At 41.9% G+C, this 13625-nt stretch overlaps 1 long non-coding RNA gene and 1 other non-coding gene across 2 annotated transcripts in view; both read left to right on the top strand.

The window, feature by feature from the left end:
- The first annotated feature begins 2002 nt into the window (after positions 1–2002).
- Positions 2003–13625, top strand: part of LOC119939644 — a 58632-nt gene continuing 47009 nt past the window's right edge. The window contains exon 1 of the long non-coding RNA XR_005454684.1: positions 2003–2134. This is a non-coding gene — a long non-coding RNA (uncharacterized LOC119939644). The remainder of the gene's footprint in view (positions 2135–13625) is intronic.
- Positions 6442–6579, top strand: LOC119939804. The gene has a single exon (XR_005454767.1). It is a non-coding gene; the product is annotated as a small nucleolar RNA SNORA7 (small nucleolar RNA).

Here is a 13625-nt window from a genome sequence, read left to right as displayed (position 1 = left end):
AAGTCCCGACCAAATGGATCTGTTCGAGGTTGCAAGATCGTAGGGGAAAAGGAAAGCATCCTTGAAGAGTTTCTCTCAGACAGCAGAACCCACATTTCAGGCAGTGGCCAACTGCTATTATTCAATTCATCTCAATGATAACTCCTTTCTCTGTGTGCATTTGGATCAACAGAACAGTAGGTACAGTGTTAAGACCCATGTAAAGCTCACTGAATTGTTCTGAAAAATAAATGAGATCACATAAAGCCCTGTGAAGCTATAAAACACTGAATAATGCTGGTCATATTAGTATTCTGAAGCAAAAAAAAAAGTTTGGACAAATGTCCAATAAAAGGTGGAAACTGAGAGGGGCCCATAGCTGAGGCCATTATAGGTTTATAGTATTTGTGAGGAATTTGTGATTGAATGTGTAGAATCTGGAACAGTTACAGACACTAAAGCAAACACAGGGGCTGTTATGTGCCACCTGACTAAAAAGAACTGGACTGTAAAGGGATTGAACAAAATATACAAGTAAATATGGAAATAGGCCAGTGTGCTAGTAAAAAGAAGGCTGTAATGAAGCAGGTGGGGATGGATTATGGGGAATGGGGAGAAGGGAATTAGACCGCTACTGTGTTTCGGGGCAGAATTTATTTTTAGTTCACAATAGACAACAGGCTAAGACAAATATAATTTTTTTTTTTCATTTGAATCATAGGATCTGGTTGAGGACAAGCAGATTCAAAATAAAGGAGAAATACTTCTTACTATCATATTGTTTTTAAAACTGAAAAAGCCAACAATAAAAAAGCAGTTGCTAAAATGTAATGAAAAAGACAAGTTGCATGTTTCTTTACAATTAACACTGAATGAGAGCTAAAGACTCACCCCTGTTCTCCCTCCATCTTAGACTTTAGTTTATGGGAGTATGTCTGATTCAGCCTGTTGTTGGGTAAGGACCAACTCTATATGTTGCCAACTTGTACTTCCCAAGTGCTTAGTACAGTGCTATGCACACAGTAAGAACTCAATAAATATGATTGAATGAATGAATTATCATATATCCTAGCACACAGTACTTCATAATGCTATTTTTAAAATTAGTATTATTACTCTTTTCACTTAAGTATTGAAGGGCCATGGACCAAAGTGACATTTCCAGGAAACCAGTTGATTCTGAACAGGAGGTAACCGAGTTCATAATATCATTTTATCATAAACAAAGAGCAAATGGCTTGAAACCAATGTAATCATACCTGGATGGCACAGTAGTGAAGTCTGTCAAATTCTCAGTGTTTGTTGCTTGCAGAAGTGGGTCTTTTGGCATCTATACAAACATATACCCTCAGATTGCTATGCAGGAATGCTGGATTTGCCTTGTTCAGAGCCAAGATGGAGCTTTGAAAATCAGTTTCACTTTGCCTGCTGTGGCAGAGGGAACTGATTTTCAAACCTCCATCTTTGGCTTCTAAACAAGGCAAATCTAGCTTTTCCTGACTTTTCCTGACTCTCCTCCTCCCATCCCCCCCGCCCTACCTCCTTCCCCTCCCCACAGCACCTGTATATATGTTTGTACAGATTTATTACTCTATTTTACTTGTACATATTTACTATTCTATTTATTTTGTTAATGATGTGCATCTAGCTTTATTTCTATTTATTCTGATGGCTTGACACCTGTCCACATGTTTTGTTTTGTTGTCCGTCTCCCCCTTCTAGACTGTGACCCCGTTGTTGGGTAGGGACCGTCTCTACATGTTGCCAGCTTACTTCCCAAGCGCTTAGTACAGTGCTCTGCACACAGTAAGCGCTCAATAAATATGACTGATTGAATGAATGACTAGGGCTGGATCAGGCTGATGGTGTTTGCAAGATTAGCAGTCACAGGAAAACCTGCACAGGTGATCAGATTTCTCTAATGAGGTTGGCTTTAAATCGATTCAGGTGTGAAAGCTGTCCAGTTGAGGGAAGAAGCAGTTCGTAGAAGGCTTTTGATAAAGTTTTGTCTTTTCCTCTCCACACTTACTTGGCCTAGGTAAATTAGGATAATCCAGAAGATTCTTGAGAGTGATGATCAGTCCTGAGACTTTGTTCACCTGAAGAAAGAAAAATTACCCACTCCTTAAAGAAGCAAAAAACCCTCCTCCTAATAGTAAGATATTTATGACTTACTAATCTATCATCTATTCAGTCTTCAGTGCAAGATAGTCATCTGTGAGTCTTTAGGCAACAAGAAATATTTCTCTATTTCACTTTTATGGCTATCTTTTTATGTCTTGTGGATCAATCAGCTGGTGTTTTTGCTATGATTAATGTGTGTGTGTTTTTCCTCAGTTATTTCAGGAACTTAGTGTGAATTTAAATAGAAGACTGATGTTTAGCCAGGATGGAACCACCTTGACTTAAAAAAAATGCATTCTCCTGTGATACCATGCACAGAATTGACCCCATTTCCACCTAATCAACCCTGATTCCCCCAACTTGCCTACTCTTGTCTCAACCTTAACTTTATATAAATAAGCCTGAATTTATTATTAATCGCCCTTAAAAAGATAAAGAAACAGACATAGGAAAATTGACACAATTGTCACTGGTGGTCAGGAGTAGAACCCAGGACTCTTGGTTCCTCACTCTGAGCTCTTTTCACCACACTCCTTCTTTCTTGTTTCTTCTTTACTCATTGCCTCTGACTTCCCCTGATGGAAGCTTAGCAACCTCTCTGTTAAAGAGGTCAAATTCCCTGGTCAGATCCCTGAAGCTGTGAAGATTGCATGGATTGCTTTTGAGCTAACATAGCAAAGAGTTTCTCCTCCATTTTCTCCCTGTTTCCCTAGGTACTAGAATGCCACAGCCAAATTTGCTGAGAATCCCAGAATAGGCATTTAAAATGATTATCCAGTTGGAGAAAGGTAGTATTTCCCTATTTAAAATTTTTAAAAAGTCTGTACTATTACCTCAGATTGGTGCTCTGCACACAGTAAGTGCTCAATAAATATGACAATGAATTTAATGAATGATAGCTAAGTAGCATGCTTTTAATCCCTCCGTGATTTGGTAGAAAGACTGAAACTTGAAATCCTCGGTGACCCTGCTCCTTCCCTGATAACGTTTGAGCTCCTGCATAACAAGCAAAATATCTCTTTCAAGTCATCTGTTGAGAGATGAGTAATGTTGGTTGTGTTAATCGTGGACAACTCAGAGACCCAAAGCCTAATCAGCTCTCCTAACAACGGAGGCCCTCCTTGGGCTGGTTTTCATTTCTGGAGGTATTGGACAATTGGGCTTTAGGTTCTGGGCAACTTATTTCTAAATAGCGCTTGAATTCATTATTTCAATCATATTTATTGAGTGCTTACCATGTGCAAAGATCTGAGTTTAATTTCCTTTTATTTGTCGGATGAGCGATGATAAAAAATGAGTTGCTTGATTCAAGTTTGGAGAGTCCTTGAAAGAAGAGGGAGTCTGATTAATTAGATAATACTCACAAAGGGTTTTGAAGATAAAAAGTGCTCATTAAGTGCTTAATATTATTGCTTTTGGATTTTACTGTTTCCTTTGTCAGAAAACTAGGTAGGGAAAGGAAAAGAATACACACACGCTTTGCTGCTTGGATCTCTAAGCACATCACACAGGAGTTTGATATGTATATATGTCAAAAGCACCCACACTTATGACAAAGGATCATTTGAATTCATCACTAGGTGTCATAGGATTCATATTTACTATGTAAATCATTCTTAGAGAGTTGCCATTGCATTGGCAGGCCAAGCCTAGGAGGCTATTAGTAAAAACGAGTATTTCTGAGTAATTCCGGAGAGACACCGTGCCCTAGTGGAAATAGCCTGTGATTCTGAGATGCAGAAGAACTGAGTCCTAGGACTATCTATACCAATGCCCTGAAGTGTGACCTTTCGATCAAATCATTTCTGTGCCTCATCTGTAAAATGGGATTAACCCATCAACTCTATCTGCATTTTAGGTGGTGAGCATTATAGTTGACAGGGACTGTATCTGGTCTGATTACCCCAAAGCCTGACATCTTATAAATCCTTAATTTGGAAGGTAGGGAATGAGAGCATGATGAACTACATACCTGGGCCCTCCACAAATCTAAGACAACTTTCCTGTGATCGGACATTCGTAGAAACAAATCCAAACTCTAGTTCTTCCAGAAGCAGATAGGAAGAGAAAGTGATGGCCTACTTAGCAAAATCCTCATGTTACAAGGAACCTCCTTTCTCACACCATAAAGATGGTTTTTTTCAATCTTTTGGTTAAAAGTTGCAGGAATGTTATTTTGGGTTGATTTTTGAGCCTGGAAAATTCTTTTGAAAATCTTGTTGCATCAGCAAGTATAGTGAGATCATACTGTGCTTGGATGGACTTTCATAAACTCAAGACCATATGTGCAATATTCACTGTTTATCCTCAGCTGTGTCACCTAGCTGCTGTGTGTCCTTGGGCAAGTCAAGTCACTTAATCTCTCTGGGCCTCACTTTCCTCAACTGTAAAATGGAGATAAGATAGATCATGAGCCCTGTGTGGTAGGGACTGTGTCCGATTTCATAGATGTGTCCTCCTAAGAGCTGAATAAATGTCATGAAAACTAATTCAGAATAGTAATGGACAAATAAGAGAGAATCAAAATTCAGAGATGTTTTAGAGAAAGGAAGTTCAATATAAAATATTTTCCAACAGAATAAGAGAATATAGAGTGAGTTCTTTAGCTAAAGTGTGCCAGGTGTTCTGCCCAACATTAAAGCAGTAGATCTCTCACATTCCAATTCTAAAAATTCCATTTTAACAGAAACGCTCCAAAAGTTTGGACAGATCTCCAAATCTGGATCAGGTGAAGGGAGTGACACTGTGGTCTTTTAGACTGTGAGCCCAATGTTGGGTAGGGACTGTCTCTATATGTTGCCAATTTGTACTTCCCAAGTGCTTAGTACAGTGCTCTGCACATAGTAAGTGCTCAATAAATACGATTGATGATGATGATGGTTCTTTCCCTGGAAGCAGCTGTCTCTCCCAAACTGCCTCCAATGATCAGATGGACAGTGTTTTATTATTATACTTTAAAAGTGGCTTAGGTCCCAAGGAAATGGTTTAATGTATTGAGTTTCCGGTACTCCTTGGTGTGATGCATACAGTGTTCACTGGCTTGAGAAGCAGCGTGGCTCAGTGGAAAGCGCATGGGCTTTGGAGTCAGAGGTCATGGGTTCAAATCCTGGCTCTGCCAATTGTCAGCTGTGTGACTTTGGGCAAGTCACTTAACTTTTCTGTGCCTCAGTTACCTCATCTGTGAAATGGAGATTAAGGCTGTGAGCCCCACGTGGGATAACCTGATCACCTCATAACGTCCCCAGCATTTAGAACAGTGCTTTGCACATAGTAAGTGCTTAATAAATGCCATTATTATTATTATTATTATGTCTCCTGAGATCTTTCCTCCCTCTTCCTAATACTACCCCTGGGCTGTTTTGTTTCCTTTGGAGGAGATTTATTACAAATCTGGTAGGCCCGTGTTACAATTTTACATTTTCACTTAGGTTCGTTTGTTAGGGGAACAGAAGAGAACATGAAAATTCACATTAATATTCACACAAAGACTTGTGCCAAAAGCAAACCCATATGTCGAAGCAGTATGGCTCAGTGGAAAAGAGCGCGGGATTTAGAGTCAGAGGTCATGGGTTCAAATCCCAGCTCTGCCAATTGTAAGCTGTGTGACTCTGGGCAAAGTCACTTAACTTTTCTGTGCCTCAGTTACCTCATCTGTAAAATGGAGATTAAGGCTGTGAGCCCCATGTGGGATAACCTGATCACCTTGTAACCTCCCCAGTGCTTAGAACAGTGCTTGGCACATATTAAGTGCTTAATAAATGCCATTATTATTATTGGAGAAGCAGAGTAGCTCAGTGGAAAGAGCCTGGGCTTTGGAGTCAGAGGTCATGGGTTCAAATCCCGGCTCTGCCACTTGTCAGCTGTGTTACTTTGGGCAAGTCATTTCACTTCTCCTTGTCTCAGTTCACTCATCTGTAAAGTGGGGATTAAGACTGTGAGCCCCCCGTGGGACAACCTGATCACCTTGTAGCCTCCCCAGCACCTAGAACAGTAGAGAAGTGGCGTGGCTCAGTGGGAAGAGCACGGGCTTTGGATTCAGAGGTCATGGGTTTGAATCCTGGCCCTGCCAATTGTCAGCCATGTGACTTTGGGCAAGTCACTTCACTTCTCTGGGCCTCAGTTACCTCATCTGTAAAATGGGGATTAAGACTGTGAGCCCTACGTGGGACAACCTGATCCCCTTGTATCCCCCCCAGCGCTTAGAACAGTGCTTTGCACATAGTAAGCGCTCAATAAATACAAATGAATGAATGTTTTGCACATAGTAAGTGCTTAATAAATGCCATTATTATTATTGATGCATTGGAGGGAATATTTTCTATAAACTATCCAATGAGGACCCTCTCAGGATTGCACCTGGAGAGTTTCCAGTACTCCACTAATCTCGGCTATGGGAGGGAGAGTCAAGCAGAGGCATACCCGTTCCATTCCTAGTTTGGTCAGTGGCTAGCAAGTGGAAGGCAATCTGCTACACGTCAAAACTCACCTGTGCTGGGGAGCAGTGGCATACGAGAGGAGTTGAGGGCAGAGACTCAAGATTACAGCATGGAAGGAGGCAATGGTAAACCACTTCCGAATTTGTACCAAGGAAACTGGATACGCTACCGGAACGACTGCAGATGGAGGTGGGGCGTTCTGAGAGAGATGTGTCCATGGAGTCGCTATGGGTCAGAAACAACTCGATGGCATAAGCCAAGATCTGTTGATGTCCAATAATTGCTGGACTCTGAGAGGATTCTTGTTTCTAGGTTGTCTCTTGTTTTGTCCAGTTTCAGGAAAAATGCATTAGTTCTCTACTTATCCAGAATGTTCAGTGACCTCCTTGGATTCACTCCCATTTGCACGACCTTAGGGCCGGGGCTGTGTTTTCCCCGGCCTGACCAGCTTGTCCGAGGCAATTCTGGCTCATCTCTGAAGTTGGTTCTTCCAGCCTGGCTCAGGTCCCTGTTCCTTGTTCATGAAGGACTGAGATGCCACAGTGTTGACTCTTAAGGCTATTTCACGGTTAAATATTATACATAAGGCATGCTTGATTTATCTTTCCAAAAAAGGTGAAAAGGAAAGAAGTGGTAGGTTTATATTCATGAGAGGATGTCATATAGGCCCTTGTCCTGGGGCTGCATATTGCTTCTCTGATACTAAATGATGCCTTTGAAAATGGCCAAATATCAAAGCGCTTTGTTAGCGAGAAAGTAATGTGATTGTTCAAAGAGAAGATTTTTCCATTTAGGTGTTGCCCTTCTCTTCAGTCTCCTTGGCTGTATTTCTGGAGAGTGCCTGATTCAACCGCAATCGCACAGGGCAATAACTACTTTTTCTCATTCTGGACTTCTCTTTTTTTCTGACCCATGGTGTGTTTCTGTTTTGTTTAATTTACACATTCCAGGAGTGTTGAATAATAAAAGTGGCATCACAGATAAAACTGTTTATCCATAGTTGCTACTTCTCTCACTTGCCCTGCAAGTAAGATTAATTCTTCTGCATGGTGCTGTGTTGGGAGCCTCAAGGTCATGTGGATTTTTTTTTTTTTCTATTCACTCCCAGAACAAGCCTCATCGAAAATGTGGGCCAGGGTCCTTCCATTTGCAATGCTTCTGAGACGTGTTTGATCTGAATGTTCCTGAAGGGGACTAGTTTCTCCCACCAATTCCTGCTTGGCAATTTGGTGAAGCACCATGGAAAAAAAGCAGCGTGGCTTAGTGGAAAGAGCACAGGCACGGCAGTCAGAGGACCTGGGTTCTAATTCTGTCTATGCCGCCTGTCGTGTGACCCAGGGCAAGTCACTTAACATCTCTGGACCTCAGTTACCTCATCTGTCAAATGGGGATTAAGACTGTGAGCCCCACATGGGACAACCTGATCACCTTGTATCCCCCCCCCCAGTGCTTAGAACAGTGCTTTGTACATAGTAAGCACTTAACAAATACCATTATTATTATTATTATTATTATTATCATCATCATCATCTCTGTGCTTCAGTTACCTCATCTGGAAAATGAGGATTAAGACTGTGAGCCCCTGTGTGGGTCTGGGACTGATTTATGTGTGTCTACACCTGAGTTTACTACTGTGACTGATACCACAGTAAGTGCTTGACACCAAAAAAAAAAAGCTCACCCTTTTGTCAATTGGCATATTTGTATATTTATAATGGGAAATTAAAACCAAATAGTATGTGGTGTTACTATTAATAATAACTGCAGTATTTAGGAGCAGATATAAGGTAACAGGTCAGACACAGACCCTGCTGTACTTGGCGCTCATAGCCTAAGTAGGAGGGAGAACAGGTATCAAATCCCCATTTTTACACTGAGGAAGCTGAAGCCCAGAGAAGCTCAGTGACTTGCTCCAAGTCACACAGCCAGCAAGTAGCCCAGCTGGGATTAGAACCCAGGTCCTCTTACTCCCAGGCCCGAGCTTTTTCCACTAGGCCAAACTGCTTCTCAGATGTCAACCCAGTCAGTGATCAACTCTAGAGATACCTTAGAATAATAATTGTGGTTTTTAAGGGCTACTGTGTGTTAAGCACTGGACGGGTACAATACAATCAGCTTGGATACAGTCCCTGTCCCACGTTGAACTCACAGTCAAAGGGTGGAGGGAGAGGACAAACTGAACCCCCATTTAACAGATGAGAAAACTGACGTCACACAACAGGCAAGTGTCATTTCTGGGATTAGAACCCAGCTTTTCCACTAGGCCACCCTGCAGGTCCCACAGTGGTAATGATGATTGTGGGCAAAGCTTACAATTAAAATTACGTGAAAAAACACAAACAAAATCACCATCACACATGTTGTCTTAAAGGCAATAATGGTCTTAGCTTCACTTTTCATTGATTTTTAAAGTGTAATTTGCCATTAGCATTGACTGTAACGTATTGGCATAACTGGCTATTTGAAGCCATGTAGACAGAGCATTTCTGGCTAAGACCTCATTAACTTTCCTGTCTCCTTACTGGTCTGGAAATGAATACCACTGATCGATTGATAAAAGACCAGAGCTTCTACCTTATTTCACCACCTTTCTTGGGATGAAAATGGGTTTAGGTGTTGGGTGGCTTGGAAACCCCAAAATTCTATCTAGAAATGAAGTGATTTTGAAAAGGCTCTGAGATGGGATCAGTGGCTCAAGGAAGCATCGTGGCCTAGAGAAGCAGCATGGCTCTGTGGAAAGAGCACAGACTTTGGAGTCAGAGGTCATGGGTTCAAATCCCACCTCCGCCAATTGTCAGCTGTGTGACTTTGGGCAAGTCACTTAACTTCTCTGTGCCTCAGTTATCTATAAAATGGGGATTAAGACTCTGAGCCCCCCGTGGGACAACCTGATCACCTTGTAACCTCCCCAGCGCTTAGAACAGTGCCTTGCACATAGTAAGTGCTTAATAAATGCCAATTATTATTAATTATTATTATTATTAGTGGAAAGAACACAGTCCTGGGAGTCAGAGGACCGGGATTTTAATCTTGGCTCTGCCATTTGACTGTGCTGTGATCTTGAGCAGGACCCTTCACTTCTCTGGGCCTCAGCTTGCTCATCTGTAAAATGGGGATTCAATGCCTGTTTTTCCCCATCCCCTTTAAACTGTGAGCCCCATGTGGGAAAGGGATTGTGCTTGTACACACTCCAGCACGTAATACAGTGCCTGGCACTTAGTAAGCTCTTAACAAATACCACAATTATTATCATCATTATTATTATTAACCCAGTGTTTAGTACAGTGCTTGGTAATTGAAAATACCACAATTAGTTTTATTATTAGATTTACATTCTAAATTAAATAATAATATAATTCATTCATTCAATCGTATTGAGTGCTTACTGTGTGCAGAGCACTGTACTAAAGTACAGTAAAGTACCACTGTACTGAAGTTGTCACAACTTCTCTGAGCCTCAGTTACCTCATCTGTAAAAATGGGGATTAAGACTGTGAGCCCCATGTGGGACAACTTGATCACACTGTATCCCCCCCAGCGCTTAGAACAGTGCTTTGCACATAGTAAGCGCTTAACAAATGCCATCATTATTGTTATTATTATTACTAAGCACTTGGGAAGTACAAGTCGGCAACATATAGATGGTCCCTACCCAACAATGGGCTCACAGTCTGGAAGGGGGAGACAGACAACAAAACAAAACGTAGACAGGTGTCAAAATCGTCAGAACAAATAGAATTAAAGCTATATGCACATCATTAACAAAATAAATAGAATAGTAAATATGTACAAGTAAAATAGAGTAATAAATATGTACAAATTTATACAAGTGCTGTGGGGAGGGGAAGGAGGTAGGGTGGGGGGATGGGGAGGAGGAGAGACAAAGGGGGTTCAGTCTGGGAAGGCCTCCTGGAGGAGGTGAGTTCTCAGTAGGGCTTTGAAGGGAGGAAGAGAGCTAGCTTGGCGGATGTGGGGAGGGAGGGCATTCCAGGCCAGGGGAAGCATGTGGGCCGGGAGTCGATGGCCAGACAGGCAAGAATGAGGGACAGTGAGGAGGTTAGGGGCAGAGGAGCAGAGGGTGCGGGCTGGGCTGTAGAAGGAGAGAAGGGAGGTGAGGTAGGAGAGGGCGAGACAAATTATTTATATTAATGTCTGTCTCCCCCTCTAGACTGTAAGCTTGTTGTGGGCAGGGAATGTCTGTTCACTGTTATACTATACACTCCCATGCACTTATAACAGGCTCTGCACACAGTAAGCGCTCAATAAATGATTGAACAAATACCATGGAATGAATAAATTAGTACCTGTTTCAGAACTTGCAGAAAAGTATTTGAAGATTCATTCATTCATTCAATCGTATTTATTGAGCGCTTACTGTGTGCAGAGCACTGTACTAAGTGCTTGGGAAGTACAAGCTGGCCACATACAGAGACGGTCCCTACCCAACAGTGGGCTCACAGTCTAGTGAGACATAAAGATGCCTTTATGTGCTCCAGGCTGGCATTAGCTATTGTTCAATTTTTATTGAACTGAAAGCGTAACGTCACATTAAGTGAAGAATTGCATTATACAAATATACAATAGGCTGCAGGAAATACTCTTGTTCTGCTGACTGTCGTTGTGTTTTGATTTTGGTATTTTTGCAACTTTAGAGAAGAATTCATTCCACTTAGATTAAATAGCAGTCTTCCTTCTTGCAAACTGATGCAAGACTTCTGAATATCAAGATTTGAGATGGTGGTGGTGAACTCATACCTCTTCCTTCGTCTATTTTGTCATCTTACAATGGTATTTTGCATTGTTGAAGTTCCGTGAGGTTCACGTCAGGCAAAATCTCTGAAAGATGTGAAGATAACTCCATATCACCTCCGCTTCAACAATTTCTTTGGTGTCATCTGCTCAAGTACCTCTTGAAAATCCAATGCCAACTGTGAACAGACTGCTCTTCAAGATTGCAAATTGCCGACTGCTTAATCTGAGCCCAGGTCATTCATTCAATCGTATTTATTGAGCGTTTACTGTGTGCAGAGCACTGTACTAAGTGCTTGGGAAATACAAGTTGGCAACATATAGAGATGATCCCTACCCAACAACGGGCTCACGGTCTAGAAGGGGGAGACAGGCAACAAAACATGTGGACAGGTGTTAAGTCATCAGTATAAATAGAAATACAGCTAGGTGCACATCATTAACAAAATTAATAGAATAGTAAATGTGTACAAGTAAAATAGAGCAATAAATCTGTACAAACATACAGGTGCTGTGGGGAGAGGAAGGAGGTTGGGTGGGGGGATGGGGAGGAGGAGAGGAAAATGGGGGCTCATACATTCAATCATTTATTGAGGACTTACTGTGTGCAGAGCACTGTACTACGTGCTTAGGAAGTACAAATCGGCAACATATAGAGATGATCCCTACCCAACAATGGGCTCAAAGTCTAGAAGGTGGGTAGTGGCTGGGGACAGATTGTCTTTCTTCTATGGGTAAGTCACCAAAAAATACAGATTTTACCCCTGTGCATAACCTGTGATATTCCTGTCCAGGGCTTTGAAGATACCTTCATGGGATACTGACCATCACATCTGTGATTGAGGCAAGGAGTATTGGCTTCACCTCGCTCTACAGAAAAAGGAACATTTTCCAATTCATTTCTTGTCTGTTTTAAAGCCCCCTATTAAATTAGACCTGGGCTATTCTAAAGTGTGTTGCGGATCACTTAAGTAAATACCTCAAGCGTGGAGTATAAGCAAAAGTCCCATTCAATTTCAAACATATTGTTTCAAATTTAGTGAGGCAAAATGTGTAGCAGATTGGCTTTTCATGCACACTAATGTCAGTAATGGCCATATTTCCACAGATCGATCAGTTCCTAAGGTGAGCTAGTTCTTGATTCCCACCCATTTGGAGGAACAGAGAATTTGCATACCTTGAGTATGTGGTCTGACAGAAGCAAAGTCTGTTGAGATGGGTCTCCTTTAGGGTTCCCTAGCATTTAATCAATCAATCATATTTATTGAGCGCTTACTGTGTGCAGAGCACTGTACTAAATGCTTGGGAAGTACAAGTTGGCAACATATAGAGACGGTCTCTACCCAACAATGGGCTCACAGTCTAGAAGGGGGAGATTTATGCTTGGGAGTCAGAGTACTTTATTACGGGGCTATTGTTATGCCTATTATGGTATCTGTTAAGTGTTTATTATATATTAAGCATTGTTCTAAGTACTGAGGCAGATATTAGTTAATCAGATCTGATATATTCCATTTCCCACATGGGGATCACAGTCTAAGAAGGAGAGAGAACTAGTGGCTCCCTACTTTTAGATGGGGTAAATGAGGTACAGAAAAGATAAGGGTTTTGCCCAAGGTCACCCAGCAGGAGAAGCTCTTAGGAGAATACAATATAACGGACATGTTCCCTGCCCACAACAAGCTTACAGTCTGGAGGGAAATACAGACATTAACATAAACGACTGACATGTCCTTAAGTTCATTCATTCATTCAATCGTATTTACTGAGTGCTTACTGTGTGCAGAGCACTGTACTAAGCACTTGGGAAGTACAAGTCGGCAACATATAGAGACGGACCCTACCCAACAACAGGTTCACAGTCTAGAAGGGGGAGACAGACAAGAAGACAAAACATGTAGACAGGTGACAAACCGTCAGAATAAATAGAATCATAGCTATATGCACATCATTAATAAAATAGAGTAGTAAATACGTACAAATTTATACAAGTGCTGTGGGGAGGGGAAGGAGGTAGGGTGGGGGGGCGATGGGGAGGAGGAGAGGAAAAAGGGGGCTCAGTCTGGGAAGGCCTCCTGGAGGAGGTGAGCTCTCAGTAGGGCTTTGAAGGGAGGAAGAGAGCTAGTTTGGCGGATGTGCGGAGGGAGGGCATTCCAGGCCAGGGGGATGACATGGGCCAGAGGTCGATGGCGGGACAGGTGAGAACGAGGCCCAATCAATCAATCATATTTATTGAGCGCTTACTGTGTGCAGAGCACTGTACTAAGTGCTTGGGAAGTACAAGTTGGCAACATATAGAGACAGTCCCAGTGAGGAGGTTAGCAGCAGCAGAGTAGC

Source organism: Tachyglossus aculeatus, chromosome 17, assembly GCF_015852505.1.
Source record: "Tachyglossus aculeatus isolate mTacAcu1 chromosome 17, mTacAcu1.pri, whole genome shotgun sequence".
In the NCBI taxonomy this organism is placed as follows: Eukaryota; Metazoa; Chordata; class Mammalia; order Monotremata; family Tachyglossidae; genus Tachyglossus; species Tachyglossus aculeatus.
Note: the sequence above shows the minus strand (reverse complement) of the source record. Positions and strands in the feature narration are given on the sequence as shown.